The sequence below is a fragment of the Pseudorca crassidens genome, chromosome 5 (assembly GCF_039906515.1).
Source record: "Pseudorca crassidens isolate mPseCra1 chromosome 5, mPseCra1.hap1, whole genome shotgun sequence".
In the NCBI taxonomy this organism is placed as follows: Eukaryota; Metazoa; Chordata; class Mammalia; order Artiodactyla; family Delphinidae; genus Pseudorca; species Pseudorca crassidens.
The window spans coordinates 40,545,466-40,567,697 of NC_090300.1; the positions used below are offsets into that span (position 1 = coordinate 40,545,466).

A 22,232-nucleotide genomic window follows, 5' to 3' on the forward strand; every position below is an offset into this window, starting at 1 on the left:
ATGGTAGAAAGGGCCCTTCATTGTTCTATATGTGAATGCAGATCAACTGAGAGAGGTGGGGATAAAACAAGCAGCCTAAATATCCTTTATGTTTGTTGTACTACTAGTAGAAAGAGGAAGGCTCAACATGTCACCATGGTTGATACAGCAAATAAGCTGCTTGAAACTACACATGTACCTGCTTGTATTTTCTGTGCAATTTCCCTCCTTTTGGTGTGCCCTGATACTTCCCTCAACTTATGGACCAACTCCAGCAGCATTAAGCAGAAATCCAAAGAAATCTATTCTTTGGAATTATGAGGAAGGGAAGACTCAAAACTTTTATAGCATGCTCTATACAAGTATACATGTCACCATCCTTATCTATGTCATGCCATGCATGGAGGGTCAGTAGGTTCGGGGGATTTTGGAAGCACCAAGGTCTGTGGGGTTAATCACAGCTGCATTCATGGGCAGTAAAAGAGAAGGGCCTTATCTTGGTCACTTTCTCAATGCTAGTAGCTACAAAAAGAAGAGGACAGTAGACATCTTAGGGAGAAGAGCCAACATTAAATGAAATGTCCTAATTACTCTAGGCAACCTCTCATGATAGCCTCCCATAGCTCCTCAAATCCCTACATACTTGCACAAGGGATAGTCTAATATTACTGGAGTGTGTGACTGCAGATTAACATTATTTTTGTTGAAAATAAATAAAAGTAGGTTCAAGTGATAGAGTTTGAAAAGGGTTCACAGTGCGTGGGAAACTATTGTAGCAATGTGAACAGAACCCTTTGGATGGATTCATCATGTTTTTGTTTTTTGCTGCTTCAGAACCTGTAGTAGAGATTGGTGTGTTCCATGAAGCATTTCCACTTCTTATAAGTTTTAGATGGAATGCTCCATTAGGAAGAAGTACACGTAAGGAAGATTAGTGAGTCAAACTCCTCTGCCCTCTGTCAGCAGTGGGTGCAAAGGGATTTAGACCAAGTGATTTCATCCTTTGACTGCAACGTTTTCACTATATGAATGATGTTTTGTTTGTTTGCAGGTCAGGAGACTTGGTCTCAATATCCCTGTTTAAAAAGTGTTATCACATGTCTGCCAGAAAGAATTGCTGATGATACTGGAAAAAATTGAGAGTTATCTTTAACAATTAAGGGTTTTGTAGCAACATGGATGGACCTAGAGATTGTTATACTGATTGAAGCAAGTCAGACACAGAAAGACAGATATCATATGATATTGCTTATATGAGGAATCTAGAAAAGAAAAAAAAAGTACAAATGAACTAATTTACACCACAGAAATAGAATCATGTATATAGAAAAGAAACTTATGGTTACCAGGGGATAAGTGGGGAAGGGAAAAATTGGGAGATTGGGACTGAACTATACACACTAGTATATATAAAATAGATAAGTATTGATAAGGTCTTGCTTTATAGCACAGGGAACTGTACTCAACGATGTGTACTGGCATATATGGGAAAAGAATCTTTAAAAAAAACAACAAGGGCTTTGGGAGTATGTAATAAATATAAATGTGCAAACCTTTAACATGAAAGGAAAAATCAGTTAACTCTGTGGTCCCTGTTATGGTATAAATATTTTGTACCTCTAATTTTAAAATTTTGAAACCCAGCTCCCATGTTGATGGTATTAGGAGGTGGGGCTTTTGGGAGGTGATTAGGTCATGAGGCCAGAGACCTCAAACATGGGGTTAATGACCTAATAAATGTAGCACACAGAAGATCACATGATTTCATTGCTGAGCGAGAAGAGCCACATTATGAACCAGATATTTGTCCCTCCCCAGACACTAAGTCAGCTGGCAAGTTGTTCTTTTTTTAATTAATTAATTAATTTTTTGGCTGTTTTGGGTCTTTGTTGCAGTGTGCAGGCTTCTCATTGGGTGGCTTCTCTTGTTGCGGAGCATGGGCTCTAGGCGTGTGGGTTTCAGTAGTTGTGGCACACGGGCTCAGTAGTTGTGGCCTGTGGGCTCTAGAGTACCGGCTCAGTATTTGTAGTGCACGGGCTTAGTTCTTCCATGGCATGTGGGATCTTTCGGGACCAGGGCTCGAACCCGTGTCCGCTTTATTGGTAGGCAGATTCTTAACCACTGCACCACCAGGGAAGCCCCTGGTAACTTGTTCTTGAACTTTTCAGCCTCAGCAATTATGAGAAAACAAAAATATTCTGTTGTTTATAAAATACCAAATCTCTCGTATTTTGTTTTAGCAGTCAAAGAGCTGGCTGAGGAGAAATATCTGTGAGCTTGAAGACATATCAAGAGAAACCTTTAAATCTCAAAAGAAAAGAGAAAGGGCAGGAAAGAAATCAACAGAACAGAGTAATCAATAATTGTGGAACAATGAAAATGCTGTGACCTATACATAATGGGTATAGCAGGAGGAGAATAAAGATAACAAAGAACAGAAAATATTTTTTTAAAAATGACTGAGAATCTCCCCAAATGAATGTCTGACACTAAATCCACAACATCCAAACTTAGAGGAACATATGAGTAGTAAGGAAAACTGACCAATATCTCTCAGGAACATCAATGGAAAAATCCTCAACAAAATATTAACAAATCGAATCCAACAATATTTTGAGAGAATTTTATATCATGAATGAGAGGGAATAATCCCAGATATGCAAGGCTGGTTCAACATTCTAAAATCAAATAATTATATCCATCATATCAACACCCTAAAGACAATCATTAGCATATCAATAGATTCAGAAGACCTTTGAAAAACTCTAACACCCATTCTTCATAAAAACTCTCAGTTGAAGAAATAGACTGGAGTTTTCTCAAGTTGATAACAAAGATCTACAGGAAACTTTTATCCTACATCATGATTAATGGTCAAAAACATGAAGCTTTTCCACTAAGTTCAGGTAAAAGCAAGGATGTTCTCTTTCGTGACTCCTTTTCCATATTTTACTCCAAGTCCTTGCTAATGCAATAAGGCACAAAAATAAATAAAACAAATACAGATTGGGTAGAAAAAAATGAAAGCAGCCTAAATAAAATGTGGACCAATATACTTTACGGACACCTCACTAAAGAAAATAGACACTATGCATATAAGTATACAGAAGAATAATTCAGATTACATGCTGCCATCAAAAAACAAATTAACAATACAATTACATACGATTTTAGCCATTAGAATGGCTAAAATGTGGGCAATGACAAGAATAAATTCTGTAGGGGATGTGGAACAATAGGAAATGTCATTTGTTATTGGTGGAAATGAAAAATAATACAGCTACTTTGGTAGTCTGGTTGACACTTGCTATAATATTGAACATTCCCTTACTGTACAATCCGGCAAGTGTTCTCATGGATATTTACTGAAAGTAGTTTAAAACATATTCCAGACGAAAACCTGCATATGGATATTTATAGCACCTAATTCAATATTGCCAAAATGTGAATGAAACTAAGGTGTCCTCCAATAGGTGAATGAAATGATATAGTATTAATATATTCTGTGAATGGGATAATATTGAGCACTAAAAAAGTAAGCTATCAAGCCATAAAAATATGTGGGAATTCTTTTTTTCTTTTGAAATATAGGTGATTTTCTTTATTTTGAAATTTAAATTTTCTTGGAGTATAGCTGATTCACAATGTTGTGTTCATCTCAGCTGCACAGCAAGTGATTCAGTTACACATATGCATATATTCATTCTTTTTCAGATTCTTTTCTGATAAAGGTATTCCCAGAATATTGAGTAGCGTTCCCTGTGCTATACAGTAGGTCCTTGTTGTTTATCTATGTTATATATAGCAGTATTCATATGTTTCCCCCAAGTTCCTGATTTATCCCTACCCCCCACCTTTCCCCTTTGTTAACCATAAGTTTGTTTTCCAAGTCTGTGAGTCTGCCTCTGTTTTGTAAGTTAGTACATTTGTATCAATTTTTAGGTTCCACCTAGAAGTGATGTCATACAATATTTGTCTTACTGTGTCTGACTTACTTCACTTAGTACAATCATCTCTAGGTCCATCCATGTTACTGCAATTGGCATTATTTTCTATTTTATGGCTGAGTCATATTCCATTATATATATGTATCACATATTCTTTACCTATATTCATATGTTGATGGACATTTTGGTTGCTTCCATGTCTTCACTATTGTAAAGAGTATTGCGGTGAACAATGGGGAAGATATGTCTTTTAAATTTATGCTTTCCTCCAGATATGCGCACAGGAGTGAACTTGCTGGATCATCTGGTAGCTCTATTTTATTTCATTTCATTTCAATTTCAATTTTTTTGGAGTATAGTTGATTTACAATGTGTTACTTTCTGCTGCACAGCAGAGTGAAGCAGTTATACATATATCCAATCCCTTTTGGATTCCTTTCCCATACAGGTCATTACAGAGTATTGAGTAGAGTTCCCTGTGCTATACAGTAGGCCCTTATTTGTTCTCTCTTTTATATGTAGTGGTGTGTATATGTCAATCCCAATTTCCAGTTTATCCCTCCCGCCTCCCCTTACTCTGGTAACCTCCATTCTGTGCTCCATAGTGGCTGTTACCAATTGGCATTGCCACCAGTAATGTAGTATTGGTGGCGCAGTGGTTAAGAATCTACTTGCCAGTGCAGGGGACACAGGTTCGAGCCCTGACCCAGGAAGATGCCACACGCTGCAGAGCAACTAAGCCCGTGCGCCACAGTTACTGACTCTGCACTCTAGAGCCCACGAGCCACAACTACTGAGCTCACGTGCCACAACTACTGAAGCCTGTGTGCCTAGAGCCTGTGCTCCACAACAAGAGAAGCCACCGCAAATAGAAGGCTGTGTACCACAACGATGAGTAGCCCCTGCTTGCTGCAACTATAGAAAAGCCACACGCAGCAACGAAGACCCAACGCAGATTAAAAAAATATAATAGGGCTTCCCTGGTGGCACAGTGGTTGAGAGTCCACCTACCGATGCAGGGGACACAGGTTTGTGCCCCGGTCCGGGAGGATCCCACATGCTGTGGAGCTGCTAGGCCCGTGGGCCATGACTGCTGAGCCTGCGCTTCCGGAGCCTGTGCTCTGCAACGGGAGAGGCCATAACAGTGAGAGGCCCGTGTACCGCAAAAAAAAAAATATATATATATATATATAAAATAAGTAGTAGGTTTCTCTTTTTTCCACACTCTCTGAAGAATTTCTTGTTTCTAGAAATTGTGAGGATGGCTATTCTGAGTGGTTCCAGGTTATACTTCTTTGTACATCTGATTTGCATTTGTCTAATATAAAGCAATGGTGAGCATCTTCATATGTGGTTTTTTTTTGAACAGTGTGAGTAAAATTTACCCCTTGAAGAAGGATTATTGAAAGGTTGCCTTGTTTTGAAGTCTATTTCGATTACCTACCCCAAGACATTTCTTGAGGGCTGTTGTCATTTACAGCTCCCCAGGCATTGTGAATATGAAGTGCCTATAAGGTCCAGTTTTAGAATTGTTGTTATGGGAAACAGAAGGCGGCAGGATTTCTACTGTCCCTCTCTGGTTACTGACACAACCTTAGATGTAGGGAAAGTCCTGTTCCTGGGTTTTAAATTAGAGTGGAATGTGCCTGGCCAAACATGTAAGGGCTTCTGTCCCATTCCTTCTTCCCCCTTACCCTTCATCCCCCAAACAAGTATGTACCCCTGCAAAATCACCTGTTGAGGGCGCTGTCTTATAGAGTGGGATGACCCTAACGAAGGGGTCAGGAGGTCGGAACCCAAATACCAGGGTATATTGAGACCAGGTGATTTTCCAAATGTCATCCAGCCCAGAGAGTCCACCATCCTTTGGGTGTCAGAGGGTTGGTTTAGTAGTATGAGGGCACACTTAGATCTGGAGATTGTGATCCCATGCAGAGGGGACCAGGTACTACATGTTCAAGGGGTCAAACTAGCTGGCATATCCTCCCGAGGTCCTCAGGCGCACAACAGTCCAGCCTTGGGACCAAATTGTGTCTGTGTCCAGGGATGTAACACTAGCAGTTCACCACGACTAAACGAACTTAGTGGTCATTTTTCTTTTCTATAATTTAATTTTAAATTTATAATGGAGTATAGTTGATATACCATGTTGTGTTCGTTTTTGGTATACACCAACATGATTCATTTATACAGAGATGACTATATATTCTTTTTAGAATTATTTTCCCATTGCGGTTACTAAAGGGTGTTGAGAAGAGTTCCAAGTGCTCTACAGCAGGTCCATGTTGATTACAAGTTTTCTCTCTGTAAATATGTATATACTAACTCCAACCTCATGATTTATGCCTCCAACACACCTTTCCAGTTTGGTAACCATAAGTTTGTGTTCTAAGTCTGGAACTCTGTTTCTGTGTTGTAAGATAGTACCTTTGTATCAATTGTTAGATTCCACTGTTAAGTAATATCATATGATATTTATCATTGTCTGATTTATGACACTTAGTATGAATATCTATGTCCTTCAGAGTGCCTGCAAATGGCCTTATTTCATTCAGTTCATGGCTGAGTAATATTCCATTGTACATATCTACCATAATTTCTTTATCCAGTCTTCCTTCCAAGGATGTTTAGGTAGCTTCCAAGTAGAGGCTCTTGTAAACAGGGCTTCATAAATTTTGGAGTGCCTGGGTCCTGTCAATTTACGATTTTAACAACATACAGGCCCAGGAGTGGAAGCGCCATATGCTCTGAAGCTCTGTTTTTGAGATTTTTAAGGAATCACCACCCACTTCTCCACAGTGGCTGTTAGCAATTTACATTCCCACCATCAGCTTGTCAGAGTTCCCTTTTCTCCACACCCTGTCCTGCATTTCAGGTTTTACACTTTGTCAGCTTGGCCATTCTGACTGGTGCAAAGTGAAACCTCTTTGTAGTATTAATTTACATTGCCCGCCTGTTTTGTTGGCCAAAAATGGAGTAAGGGTTTTTCTTGCATATATTAAGGAATAACGCATGCGGCCTTTTTGGCAAACTGCATCATTGGCGATGTTTAGCAGCTTTGCATGTGCTTTAATAGCGAGTGCAAACTACCTCTTGAAATCCCTTTCCTGCAATTCTGCCTTGCTTACAAGGCCTTTACAAATACTTGGCTCAAGAAATGACTCCATTAGAGGTGTCAATTACAATCCTGCATGTTTGTGAATTGCAGTGCCCCTGAGCACCAGTTTTCAACTTGTTTAGGGAAGAAGCCACAAAGGGACAGGATTTCTACAGACCCATTCCGGTTACTGGGGCACCTGAAGGATAGGGAAATTCTTCTTCCAGATTAGGAAACTGAAGTGGCATATGCCTGTCCAAACATCTAGGGCTTGTGTCTCATTCCATCCCCCCTTCCCCCTTCTTCACACGGAAAATTCCAAGCTGTGCAAAACCGGCTGTTGAGTGTGCTGCCTTCCCAAAGTGGGGAGACTCTAAGGAAATGAGCTGGGGAACCCAAATACCAGGAGAAGTGGAGATGAGGTGACTTTCCCAAACTCTTCCCGAACAGACGGTGTACCATCCTCTGGATGTCCCATTCATGTTTTAGCTGTAGGAAGGGTCCCCTGCACCTGGAGATATGGGACCCATGGAATAGGGGGCCAGGTAGTATTACTCTAAAAGTGCTGCATTTGTTGTCCCATCCTCACCAAGCCTCTCAGACCCAGGAGTGTAGAGCCTTAGGTCCCATCCAGCTGTGTGTCTAGATGTGTTCAGTCCAGGTTGCATCACAGCCCTTGAACAAATTTTGTAAGAATTTCTCTCTCTCACTGTCTTTTTTTTGTTCTTGTTATTTAATTTTATAATGGGGTATAGCTGATTTTCAATACTGTCTTTCTTCCTGCTCTATATCTATCCACTTGATTCACTTAAAGACAGACATCAATAAATTCTTTTACATATACTTACCAGTCTTATATATCCTTTTCCAGTGACAACAGGGTGCTGAGTCCAGCTCTTTGAGCTATACAGTAGGTTCTGTCGATTACCTATTTTGTTTATGGAACCGTATCTATGCTAATTCCAACCTCCTGGTTTATGAATCATCACCCCACCCCACCTTTCACCTTTAGCAGCCATAAGTGTGTTTTCTAAAAATGTGACTCTGTTTCTGTTTTGTAATTGAGTTCATGTGTAGCCATTTTTAGATACCATCTATAAGTGATACCATATGAGAAGTCTCTTTTTATGTCTGACTTATGTTACTTAGAATGATCGTACCTCAGTCCACGAATTGCTGCAACTGGCCTTATTTCATTGATTTAATTGCTCAGGAATATTCCATTGTACATAAGTACCACATCTTCTTTATCCATTTTTTTCCTTCCAAGGACATGTAAGTTGTACCCAAGCTGAGACATTTCTAAACAGAGCAGCACTAAACGTAGGGGTGCCTGTGTCCTGTCGATTTTTGGTTTTCCCAAGATATACGCCCAAGAGTGGAAGAGCCATATGTTCTGTAGCTCTGTTTTTTAGATGTTTCAGGAAACACCATAAATTTCTCAAGAGTGGCCGTTGGCTATTTACATCCCTGCCATCAGCGTAACAAGGCTCCCTTTTCTCCATGGCCTATGCTGCATTTCTGGTTTTACACATTTCCAGGACGGCCTTTTGACGAATGCGAAGTGTAGTACTTCTTTGTAGTACTGATTCGCATTTTGCGTTGTTTGGATGGCAAAAAAGGGCATATGCGTTTTTTCATGAATATATTTACTTATGTAATGGGGTTTAGCTGAATTCCGCTGCTGTGTTTATGCCGCTTTACACCCACTTGATTCACTTACAGAGAGATATCAATAAATACTTTTTAAAATTCTGACTATTCAGATATAATCTTCTGAGGTGAATAGGGTGTGTTGAATCCATTTCATTAAGCAATGAGTAGGTCTTCACTATTACATATTTGCTTTATGAAATGGTATCTGTGCTAATTTCAAACTCTCCTTTTGTGCATCACCCCACCATATCTTTCCACTTAAGCAGGCATAAGTGTGCTTTCTAAATGTGTGACTCTGTTCTGTTTCGTAATTCAGTTTATGTGTAGCCATGTTTACATTCCCTCTATAAATGATATCTTATAAGTTTCTTTTTCTGTGTGACTTATTTCACTTAGAATCATGGTAAGTAAATCCACTCATTACGCTGCTACTAGCTTTATGACACTGATTTCATGGCTGAGTGATATTCCATTGTACATAAGTACCACAACAACTTTATCCATTTTTCTCTTTCCTGGAATATTTAAGTTGTACCAAAGTTGAGGTTCGTGTAAACAGAGCGGCCCTAAACGTTGGGGTGGCTGTGTCTTGTTGATTTTTAGTTTTCCCAAGATATACGCACATGAGTTGAAGTGCCCTATGCTCTGTAGCTCTGTTTTTTAGGTGTTTTAGGAAACACCATACACTTCCTCAGAGTGGCTGTTGGCAATTTATATCCCGCCCATCAGCGTAACAAGGCTCCCTGTTCTCCGAGGCCTGTCCTGCCTTTCTGGTTTTTACACATTTTTCGGATGGCCCTTTTGACTGGTGAGAAGTGAGACTTCTGTGTAGTGAGGATTTGCCTTGCCCGTTTGCTTGGTTGGCCAAAAAGGGCGTATGCGTTTTTCCTGAATATATTCAGGAAGAAGAACGTATATATACGCCCTTTTTGGCCAACTGCATCATCGTCAAAGTTCTGCCGCTTTTCATGTGCTTTAAAGGCAAGTCCAATCTACCTCTGGAAATCTGTTTCCTGCAATTATGCCTTGGTTTCAGATCCTCTTCTTTGCCTTACCTCAGTATATTTTTCGACGATAGTTGTCGTTTATAACTCTGCAGGTTTGTAAATTGCAGTGCTCCTGAGCTCCATTTTCTAACTTGCTTTTTTGTGAGCTGGCCGCAAAACCACAGGATTGCTTCAGGCCCTATTCTGGTTCCGGGGCGGCAGGCTGAGCCTTTGGTTAATTCTTCTTCCTGATGGGAAATTAGAGTGACATGTGCCCGTCGAAACAACTACAGCTAGTCTCTCATTGGTTCCCCCTCTTTCCGTTCATCCTCCGCACTAATTGCAAACTGTGCGAAACAGGAGGTTAAAGGTGCTGACTCTCCTAGTAGGGAGATTGTTTGTAAAGCGGCTGGTATGGTGAACCCGAGCACCAGGAGATGAGAAATGAGGTGTGTATTAGAAACTTTTCCCGATCACATGGTATACCATCCTCTGGGTTTCCCATGCCTCTTTTAACTATAGGAAGATTCCCTTAAACCTGGAGAGTTGCGACCCATGGAATGGGTAGCATGCAGTATTGCTTTAAAGGGTCTGCATTTGCTCACCCAACCTCACCAATCCTCTCAGCCCCAAGTGTCCAGCCTTATGTCTCATCCAGCTGTGGGTGTATATGTGGTCAAACCAGGTTGCATCACAGCCATTGAAAGAATTTTGTAAGAATTTCTCTCTCTTTCGCTGTCTTTGTGTTTTGTTTTTGAAATTTATTTTTATAATGGGGTTTAGCTGATTTTGACTGCTGTGTTTATGCCGCTCTACACACACTTGGTTCACTTACAGAGACATATCAATAGATAGGTTTTAAGATTCTTATTAGTGAGATATATTCTTCTGTGGTGAATAGGGGGTGTTGAGTCCAGTTCACTGAGCAAGGAGTAGGACTTCTCTATTACATATTTGGATTATGGAACGGATCTGTGCTAATTTCAAACTCTCCTTTTATGCATCACCCCACCTCACCTTTCCCCTTAAGCAGGCATAAGTGTGTTTTCTAAATGTGTGACTGTGTTCTGTTTTGTAATTCAGTTCATGTGTAGCCAAGTTTACATTCCCTCTATAAGTGATAGATTATGATGTTTCTTTTTCTGTGTGACTTACTTCACTTTGAATCATCGTACCTAAATCCACTCATTATGCTGCTACTGGCCTTAAGACATTGATTTCATGGCTGAGTGATATTCAGTTGTACATAAGTACCACCACTTTTTTATCCATTTTTATCTTTCCTGGGATATTTAAGTTGTACCGAAATCGAGGTTCTTATAAACAGAGAAGCCCTAAACTTTGGGGTGGCTCTGTCTTGTTGATTTTTAGTTTTCCCAAGATATACGCCCATGAGTGGAAGTGCCCTATGCTCTGTAGCTCTGTTTTTTAGATGTTTTAGGAAACACCATACACTTCTCCAGAGTGGCTGTTGGCAATATACATCCCACCCATCAGTGTAACATGGCTCCCTGTTCTCCATGGCCTGTCCTGCCTCTCTGGTTTTAACACTTTTTTTCGGACGGCCCTTTTGACCGGTCAGAAGTGAGATTTCTTTGTAGTGCGTATTTTCATTGCCCGTTTGCTTGGTTGGCCAAAAAGGGCATATGCATTTTTTCCTGAATATATTCAGGAAAAAACGCATATGTCCCCTTTGTCTGCACCGTTGTTGAAGTTCTGAGGCTTTTCATGTACTTTAAAGGTGACTCCAATCTACCTCTTGAAATCTGTTTCCTGCAATTCTGCCTTGCTTTCAAATCCTCTTCGTTGCCTTAGCTCAATATATTTCTGGACGATAGTTGTCCTTTATAACTCTGCAACTTTGTGAATTGCATTGCCCCTGAGCTCCATTTTTCAACTAGCTTTTTTGTGAGCTGGCCGCAAAACCGCATGATTGCTTCAGGCCCTATTCTGGTTCCGGGGCAGCAGGTTCAGCCTTTGGTTAATTCTTCTTCCTGAGGGGAAATTAGAGTGACATGTGCCCGTCCAAACACCTACAGCTAGTCTCTCATTGGTTCCCCCTCTTCCCGTTCATCCCCCAGAAGAAATTGCAAACTGTGCGAAACAGGAGGTTAAAGTCGCTGACTCTCCAAGTGGGGAGATTGTTAGTAAAGCGTCTGGAATGGCGAACCCAAGCACCAGGAGATGAAAAATTAGGGGCGTTTTAGAAACGTTTCCCGATCACATGGTGTACCATCCTCTGGGTTTCCCATGCATGTGTTAGTTGTAGGAAGAGTCCCTTAAACCTGGAGAGTTGGGACGTATGGAGTGGGTAGCACGCAATATCGCTTTAAACCATCTGCATTTGCTCACACACAACCTCACCAATCCTCTCAGCCCCAAGTGTCCGGCCTCATGTCTCATCCAACTGTGGGTGTAGATGTTGTCAGTGCAGGTTGCATCACAGCCCCTGAACGAATTTTGTAAGAATTTCTCTCTCTTTCACTCTCTTTGTGTTTTGTTTTTGAAATTTATCTTTATAACGGGTTTTACCTGATTTTCACTGCTGTGTTTATGCCACTCTACACACACTTGATTCACTTACAGAGAGATAGCCATACATATGTTTTAAGATTCTTACTACTCAGATATATTCTTCTGCCTGAATAGATGGTGTTGAGTCCAGTTCATTGAGCAAGGAGTAGGTCTTGTCTATTACATAATTGGTTTATGGAACGGTATCTGTGCTAATTTCAAACTCTCCTTTTATGCATCACCCCACCTCACCTTTCCCCTTAAGCAGGCATAAGTGCGTTTTCTAATTGTGTGACTCTGTTCTGTTTTGTAATTCAGCTCATGTGTAGCCAAGTTTACATTCCCTCTATAAGTGATATCTTATGATAAGTTTCTTTTTCTGTGTGACTCATTTCACTTAGAATCATCGTACCTAAATCCACTCATTATTGCTACTGGCCTTATGACGTTGATTTCATGGTTGAGTGATATTCCGTTGTACATAAGTACCACAAATTGTTTATCCATTTTTCTCTTTCCTGGGATATTTAAGGTGTACAGAAATCAAGGTTCTTATAAACAGAGCAGCCCTATACTTTTGTGTGGCTTTGTCTTGTTGATTTTTAGTTTTCCCAAGATATACGCCCATGAGTGGAAGTGCCCTATGCTCTGTAGCTCTGTTTTTTAGATGTGTTAGGAATCACCAAACACTTCTCCAGAATGGCTGTTGGCAACTTACTTGCCGCCCATCAGCATAACAAGGCTCCCTGTTCTCCATGGCCTGGCCTGCCTCTCTGGTTTTTACACTTTTTTCGGATGGCCCTTTTGACCGGTGGGAAGTGAGACTTCATTGTATATATTGAATTGAATACATTGAATATATTCAGGAAAAAACGCATATTTTTTTTTTTGCCAACTGCATCATTGTCGAAGTTCTGCCGCTTTTCATGTGCTTTAAAGGCAAGTCCAATCTACATCTTGAAACCTGTTTCCTGCAATTCTGCCTTGCTTTCAAATCCTCTTCGTTGTCTTACCTCAATATAGTTTTGGACGATAGTTGTCCTTTATAACTCTGCAGGTTTGTGAATTGCAGTGCCCCTGAGCTCCATTTTTCAACTCGCTTTTTTTGTGAGCTGGCCGCAAAACCGGAGGATTGCTTCAGGCCCTACCTTGGTTCCGGGACGGCAGGCTGAGCCTTTGGTTAATTCTATTTCCTGATGAGAAATTAGCGTGTCATGTGCCTGTCCAAACACCTACAGCTAGTCTCTCATTGATTCCCCCTGTTCCCGTTCATCCTCCATACAGATTGCAAACTGTGCGAAACAGGAGGTTAAAAATGCTGATTCTCCAAGTGGGGAGATTGTTAGTAAAGCGGCTGGACTGGCGAACCCGAGCACCAGGAGGTGAAAAATGAGCTGCGTTTTAGAAACCTTTCTGGATTACACAATGTACCATCCTTTGTTTTTCCAATGCATGTTTTAGCTGTAGGAAGATTCCCTTGATCCTGGAGAGTTGGGACCCATGGAATGGGTATCACGCAGTATTACTTTAAAGGGTCGGCATTTTCTCACCCAACCTCACCAATACTCTCAGACTCAAGAGTTTCCAGCCTTATGTTTCTTCCAGCTATGGGTGCAGATGTGGTCAATCCAGGTTGCATCACCGTCCCTGAAAGAATTTTGTAAGAGTTTCTCTCTCTTTCACTATGTTTTCTTTTGTGTGTGATTTATATTTATAATGGGGTTTAGCTGATTTTCGATGCTGTGTCTATGCTGCTTCACAGCCACTTGACTCACTTACAGAGAGATATCAATTAATACTTTTTAAGAATCTTACTGTGCATATATATTGTTCTGTGGTGAATAGGGTGTGTTGAGTCCAGTTCATTGAGCAATGAATAAGTCTTTTCTAATACATATTTGGTTGATGGCATGGTATCTGTGCTAATTTCAAACTCTTGTTTTATGCAGCACCCCAACTCACCTTTCCCTTTAAGCCGGCATAAGTGTGATTTCTAAATGTGTGACTCTGTTCTGCTTTGTAATTCAGTTCATGTTTAGCTATGTTTACGTTCCCTCTATAAGTGATACATTGTGATAAGTTTCTTTATCTCTGTTAATTAGTTCTCTTAGAATCATCGTTCCTAAATCACTCATTATGCTGCTACTAGCCTTATGACATTGATTTCCTGGCTGAGGGATATTCAATTGTACATAAGTACCACAACTTGTTTATCCATTTTTCTCTTTCGTGGGATATTTAACTTGTACCCGAGTCGAAGTTCTTGTAAACAGAGCAGCCCTAGGTCTTGGGGTGCCTGTGTACTGTCGATTTTTGGTTTTCCCAAGGTATACTCCCATGAGTGGAAGTGCCCTATGCTCTGTAGCTCTGTTTTTTAGATGTGTTAGGAAACACCAAACACTTCTCCAGAGTGGCTGTTGGCAAGTTACATGCCGCCCATCAGTGTAACAGGGCTCCCTTTTCTCCATGGCCTGTCCTGCATTTCTGGTTTTTACACTTTTTCTGGATGGCCCTTTTGACTGATGCGAAGTGAGATTTCTTTCTACTGCTGATTTGCATTGCCAGCTTGTTGGTTTGCCAAAAAGGGCTGTATGCGTTTTTTCCTGAATATATTTTGGAAAAAACGCATACGCCCTTTTTGGCCAACTGCATCATTGTGGAAGTTCTGCAGCTTTTCATGTCCTTTAAAGGCGACTCCCATCTACCTCCTGAAAACTGTTTCCTGCCATTCTGCCTTGCTTTCAAATCGTCTTCGTTGCCTTACCTCAATATATTTTTGGATGATAGTTATCACTTTTAACCCTGTAGGTTTGTGAATTGCAGTGCCCCTGAGCTCCATTTTTCAACTCGGTTTTTTGGGAGTTGGCCGCCAAATCGCAGGATTGCTTCATGCCCTATTCTGGTTCCGGAAGGCAGGCTGAGTCTGGTTAATTCTGCTTCCTGATTGGAAATTAGAGTGACATATGCCTGTCCAAACACCTAGATGTAGTCTCTCATTAGTTCTCTCTCTTCCCGTTCATTGTCCGGAGAATTTGCAAACTGTACGGAACAGGAATTTAAAGGTACTGCTTCTCCAAGTGGGGAGATTGTTAGTAAAGTGGCTGGAATGGCGAACCGGAGCACCAGCAGATGAAAAATGAGGTGCATTTTAGAAAACTTTTCCGCTCACACTGTGTACAGTCGTCTGGGTTTCCCGTGCATGTTTTAGTTGTATTAAGATTCCCTTGAACCTGGAGATTTGGGACCCATGGAATGGTTACCAGGCAGTATTACTTTAAAGGGTCTCCACTTGCTCACCCAACCTCACTAATCGTCTTAGCCCGAACAGTTTCCAGCCTTATGTGTCATACTGCTCTGGGTCTAGATGTCTTCAATCCATGTTGCATCACAGCCCCTGAGCAAAAGTTGTAAGAATCTTTTCTCTCTCACTGTCTTTTATTTTTTTTAATTTATTATTATATTGCTTACAGCTGATTTTTTTTTTTTTTTTTTTTTTGCAGTACGCAGGCCTCTCACTCTTGCGACCTCTCCCGTTGAGGAGCACAGGCTCCGGACGCGCAAGCTCAGTGACCATGGCTCACGGGTTCAGCCGCTCCGCAGCATGTGGGATCTTCCAGGACCGGGGCACGAACCCGTGTCCCCTGCATCGGCAGGCGGACTCTCAACCACTGCGCCACCAGGGAAGCCCGGTTACAGCTGATTTTCAATGCTCTGTTTCTTGCTGCTGTACTTCCGCTTGATTGACGTACAGAGAAACATCAATAAATTCTTTTTCAGATTCTTACCAGTCATATATATTCTTATTCGGTGACCTGAGTGTGCTGAGCACAGTTCTTTGAGGTACCATGTAGGCCTTTTCGATTATCAATTTGGTATTTGGCATGGTATCTTTGCTAATTTCAAACTCCTGGATAATGCCTCACCCCTCCCCACCTTTCCCCTTTAGCAGCCTTATGTGTGTTTTCTACATATTTCACTATGTTTCTGTTTCGTAATTTATTTCACGTGCAGCCATTTTTTTTTTTTTTTTTTTTTTTTTTTGCGGTACACGGGCCTCTCACTGTTGTGGCCTCTCCCCCCGCGGAGCACAGGCTCCGGACGCGCAGGCTCAGCGGCCATGGCTCACGGGCCCAGGCGCTCCGCGGCATGTGGGATCTTCCCAGACCGGGGCATGAACCCGTGTCCCCTGCATCGGCAGGCGGACTCTCAACCACTGCGCCACCAGGGAAGCCCCATGTGTAGCCATTTTTGATTCCACCTTTAAGTGATATCTTATGTGTCTTTTTTTTCTGACTTATGTCACTTAGAATGATCGTACGCAACTCCTCCCGAGTTGTTGCAACTGGCTTTATTTCATTGATTTCCTGACTGAGATAATATTCCTCTCTACATAAGTACCACATCTCTTTTATCCATTTTTTCCTTCCAGAGACATTTAGGTTGTATCCAAGTCGAGGCTCTTTTAAACAGAGAGGCCGTAAATGTTGGGGTGCCTGTGTCCTGTCGATTTTTGTTTTTCCCGAAATATACGCCCATGAGTGCAAGTACCCTATGCTCTGTAGCTCATTTTTTAAGATTATTTAGTAAACACAATACACTTCTCCAGACTGGCTATTGGAAATTTACATTTCCACTATCAACCTCACAGGGCTCCCTTTTCTCCTTGCCCTGTCCTGCATTTCTGGTGTTTACACTTTATGAGGATGGCTCTTCTGACTGATGCGAAGTGATACCCTTTGTAGTATTGATTTGCAATGCCCACCTGTTTGGTTGGCTGAAAAGGGTGTATGCCCTTTTCTTGAATATATTCAGAAAAAACGCATACGCCCTTTTTGGCCAATTGCATCGTTGGCGATGTTCAGCCCCTTTTCTTGTGGCGAGTCCTTTCTACCTCTTCAAATCCCTTTCCTGCCATTCTCCCTTGCTTACAAGTCCTTTTCGGTGACTTACCTCAAGACATTTTTCGACAATAGATATTTTCAACTCCGCAGTTTCGTGAATTATAGTGCCCCTGAGTTCCATTTTTCAACTTGTGTTTTGGGGAGCTGGCCACAAAACAGCGGGATTTCCTCAAGCCCTATTCTGTTTCCAGGGGTAATCTTAGCCTTTGGTCAATACGTCTTCCTGATTGGAAATTAGAGTGACATGTGCCTGTCCGAACACCTAGGACTTGTCTCTCATTGTTTCTCATCCTTCCGCTTCATCCTCTGGACAAATTCCAAACTGTGCGCAACAGGATGCTGAAGGTGCTGACATCCCCAAGTGGGGAGATTGTTAGGAAGGACGCTGGCGGGTTGAACCCGACTACCTGGAGATGAGAAGATGACGTGTCTTTTCCAAACTCTTCCCGATCAAACAGTGTACCATCTTCTGGGTATCACAGGCATGTTTTAGCTGTAGGAAGGGTCCCATCCATGTAAGGAGAGCACCAGGGATTTTTCCGAATCCATGTCTCCCCGAACCCCAAACTGGGGAATTTTTAAGCTACGGCTACACGTATGTTCATTAAGGGGCTTGGGCAGTAGGCAGAGTCCGAACTTTAGATGATTGAAGTCTTCAGGGTCAGAGCACTCACCATCGGCTTCCCTTAGGTTACATTTTATCTGTCGTTGATAGATGATGTTGATAAAAATATCTATTCTATTTCAGATTATTTCCCCTTATAGGTTATTACAAAATATTGAGTGTAGTTCCCTGTGCTATACAGTAGTTCCTTGTTGATGATCTATTTTATACATAGCAGTGTGTATGTGTTAATCCCAAAGTGTTAATTTATCCCTCCTCCCAGCTTTCCCCTTTGGTAATAATAAATTATAAGATTTTATACTTCTCAGAATTGGGGGAGCTGAAAGAGAGGTATCATTTTCAATGGAAAAGCATTCAAAACAAGACTGAAGCCTCAGGCAAGATTATTAGATGTACATCCTTGGAAAGAAATCACTTCATTTCTCTAATGTTGACCTGACAAATAAGACAAACCTCTATAATAAAGTGATGGAAATATCCAATGGGAGTGTTAGAAACATCTTATTTTACCCGAGCCTTATACACTGCTCTATGTTAATTACAGTTTGGCTCACACATCTGTTCATTGAAGTTACAATGTTCTCAATTTCTGTTACTGATCCTACAGAGTGGGCCCCAACAAGGGTCCCCCTGCCCAGTGTCATTGGAGTCAACAGATCAAGACTGAGTTTGGTTCAGAAGCAAAGGAAAATTTATATTTTGATCAGAGAATGGAGAGGTGAGAGCGTGCGCTCCCCCGCGGGCTGCGGGCCAGGCTGCTGTGTAGGGATCCCGTCAGCGTCGGCGGGAGGGAGGGGGCGGAGCTCTCGAGGGCCGGGTTGGCTGCAGCTCAGGCTCTATGTCGCGGAGTCTGCACGGGGGGGGGGGCCCGCGAGCTGAGGTGTCGGCCCAGCCATTTTCCACTAGGAAATCGGGTCTGAAGTACCGGGTGTGGGACCTCTGCATGCGGAACCCTAGGAGCACGTGAAATTAGACAAAGCACAAAGGAAAAAAAGGTTAGACTCTATTTTATTACCCAGATTCTATTTTTATCTCCCAGGAATTTTTAATGGGCTTTGCCGGTGACAAACCCCTCCTCTGCCTTTTGTCCCGTTCCTCAGTGTTGGGGTGCTGAGGGTGCAGACCCCTCTTCTGTAACTGCTTCGTGCTGAGTTGGGAGTCCTCATACCCGGGGGGCAGGGGCTGAACTTCTCCCCAGCAGCCTCCAGGTGAGGTTGATTGTCCCCAGGCCTCCTGCCTCACTGCTCGTCCACCTGAGCACCAGCATTGGAAGCGTTATAGATTCTAATGACCTTTAAGGGTCCAGGAAAGAGATGCGCAGAGACGCTGGTGGGGGGCCGGTTTTACCCCGCCCCACATTTGTTCGGCCACCTTAGGCTGACGGTTTCTGCCAGCCTAGATGCTCTGACCAGTAGTCTGCGCTTTCTTCAATTAGGCCCCTGAATTAACGTACAAACAGCACCAGGTGTCAGAGCCCTGCCTACTCAACTCCCAGACAGTCCAGGGCCGGTGGTGATCCAGGACCATGACGGCCACTGAGTCAACGGCCTTTTGAAGTAGCCAGGAGTCCAGCCGGTCTTATTGGCTGTCATCACTGCGGTGTCCGCAGGCTTTTCTATTGTGACAGCGTGATATACGGTTCCCATACCAAGCTTATTAGCTCCCCTCTGGGTGCAGTAAGTCCTGCAAGCAGTAGTCTGCTCTTTCGGGGCACACTCTTGCTGTTTTCTGAGAGAAACTCCAGGTCAAGTGATGGTCACACGAGTCATCATGGGGGCCCGTTGCCCCGGTTGTCTCTCTGGAGGTTGGAGTTGGAGGGCCTCATCACTCGAGGTCAGTGTGCCCACGGAGCCACCCCTGCCACTTCAGGGCATGGTGGGTGGTTAGGATCACCACGTGGGGTCCTTTTCCCTTAGGAGGAAGCTGGCCTTGTGGGCTGCTGATTTCCAGGTGTTTAGATACTCCCAGTATCCTGTCCGGATGGGGCTGTGGGCCAAGCCCTTGGTGACCATAGTTTATCCTACCTGGAGGGCATTCTTGCGTTGCTCTATTTCACGTGGTCCCAGTTTTTGCACTAATCCTCCAAGGGCGATTCACCTTCGACCGGGAATATAAAGGTCAAAGGGTTTAGCTAAATTAGGGAGTTCCAGGGCAAGGCTCTGAATTGACTACTCTTTGCATTCTTGAAAGGCTGCTTCTGGATTCTATTCAAAAGGATCATCATCTTTTCCTTTCAGTGTTTCATATAGAGGCCCAGCTAGTAGACTGTAGTTAGGGATCCAGGTGCAGCAAACCCCAGCCTCCCCAGGAACGCGTAAGCTGTCTTCTAGTTTTAGAAGGGGTAAGGCTTCAAATGGCTTCTTCCCTTTCCTGAGATGGGCTTCTCCGACCTTCTGTGAGAATGAAGCCCAGGCAGGTCACCTTAGTCTGTGATATCTGAGCCTTTTTCTTGGACACCTTCTATCCTTTATTGGCTACATAGTTCAGAGGATTCCTTAGTAGGGCTGGCGATCAGAATGTCATCTGCATATTGAAGAAAGGTTCCCTTTTCCAGAGGTAGAACTTTTAGATCTTTAGCTAACGTTTCCCCAAAGATGTTGTGGGAATTTTTGAACCCTTGGGGCAGGACGGCCCAGCAGTATTGTTTTTGTTGTATGTTGAATCCTGCCACTCACAAGCCAAAATTTCTTGTGACTCTGGGACTAATGGAATACAGAAGAAAGCATCACTGAAGTCTAATACAGAATACCATGTCCTGGTGGATGGTAGAATGACCAACAGGGTGTAGGAATTAGGAAATACTGGATGTATATCCTCGGTGGCTTCACTGACTGTTCTGACATCCATTACCAGGTTCCCAGCAGCCCACGGGGCTCTCATGGTCAGGCCCCTCCCAGGATATGGAGCTCTTCTGGGCAGATCCCCAGCGGCCAACGGGGCTCTTGTGGTCACGCCCCTCCCAGGATATGGAGCTCACCTGTGCAGCTACCCAGCAGCCCATGGGGCTCTCGTGGTCAGGCCCCTCCCAGGATACGGAGCTTCCCTGGGCAGGTACCCCGGCATGGCTGGGCACACAGGAACCATGCACATAGCCCTCATTGCAGAGCACCCCCAGCCCACCTGTCGGTCAGAAAGCACCTCAGAGCAGGACTTGAACTAACAAACAGCAGCTCTGACAGGTTTGTGACCCTGGGCATCACTCTGTGCGGCCTCCCTCCACCTGGTCTTCAAGAGACTTCCACTGCAGTCGGGGCACGAGGCCTCTGTCTCCACCTACCACCCCTCCTCTCCCTGACTCCTGGGTTCCTCTCATTAGGAGAGGGTCTTCTTGAAATTGTCTCCCACTCATGGGCCAGATAAAATGATTGGAAAACAAGTCAGGGCTGCACCCCCTTGTCTATCCTGACCCTCAGGACGCCACACCTGTTCCTTGGACTTGGCCGGTTCAGCAAGGTCCATTTTCTGCAACTGTGAGCCCCTGAGGGGTGAGGATTGGCTGACCTGGGCTGCCTGACCCTGCCGACCAGCCCTCCCCAGGTGTGCCTGGGTTGAGGTCAATATAAACACTGCTCCAGGCAGCAAGAGCCCCTGCAGCTGTGCCTAACGCCATATTCTCTACCCTGTCAGCAGTCTCCGGGCTGGGCTGGTGGGAGGGAGTGAGGGGCCACGGCTTTGTGGGTGGCCCGGTGTGAGTGGGGCTCTGCTGGACTTTCTGCAGAAGTTGCCAGGCTTCCACCTGCTAAACAAGAGGATGTGTCACCCATACCTGCCGCTGGAATTTCTCCCCGGGCAGAGCTGAGGAAGGTAAAAAGCACTGGGGGCCGGGACAGGAGGGGGAAGGGAAATGGAAAGCTTCCAGAAGTGCACCGGGCCGGGACCATCCTGGTTGGCCTGCAGGCACCAAGTCGGCCTGCGTGCTGTCGCTGGTGTAGCTCCACGGCCCTTCCTCTAGGCTTTCAAGTCCTTGAACTCATTCAGGTGTTTTACCTGGGAAGGGTGGGAAAAGTTCAGCAGCAGCTGGCCTGGGGCTCAGCTCACGTTTACTCACAGACGCCTCGGCACGGTCCCCCAGCTTTGCAATGAGGACGCTCCTTGCAGGGGGGCTGCTGGCTGCATGGGAGATGACTCCCCACCTCTGACCAACTTCAGCATTGTTTACCACTGGAGCAAGTGCCCTGATAGGGTTTTCCTCTGTATAACTGGTGGGTTCTGTTTTTTTTTTTCTTTTTTGGTTCAAGGTATATTTTATTCCTCTTTTTTGTATTTATAGATATAAGCATGGAAATAATTCATTCATATAAATACATCTATGCGAAGGGAAGAACTTTTTTTCTGTTTTTTAAAAATTTTATTTATTTTTAAAATTTTTAAATTTAATTTTATTTATTTTTTTATACAGCAGGTTCTTATTGATTATCTATTTTATGCATATATACATTGGTTATTTTTTTATACAGCAGGTTCTTATTGGTTATCTATTTTATACATATATACATTGGTTATCTATTTTTACACATATATATATAC

At 43.2% G+C, this 22,232-nt stretch overlaps 2 long non-coding RNA genes across 3 annotated transcripts in view; one reads left to right on the plus strand and one right to left on the minus strand.

Annotated features, from left to right (window-relative positions):
• Nucleotides 1–16,083, plus strand: part of LOC137224831 (uncharacterized) — a 136,472-nt gene extending 120,389 nt beyond the window's left edge. Inside the window, exon 5 of one of the 2 annotated variants that reach the window (XR_010943522.1) lies at nucleotides 15,680–16,083. This is a non-coding gene — a long non-coding RNA (uncharacterized lncRNA). The remainder of the gene's footprint in view (nucleotides 1–15,679) is intronic. The other variant, XR_010943521.1, reaches the window with a different exon arrangement.
• Nucleotides 1–22,232, minus strand: part of LOC137224412 (uncharacterized) — a 286,239-nt gene that overhangs the window by 171,027 nt on the left and 92,980 nt on the right. The window lies entirely within an intron of this gene.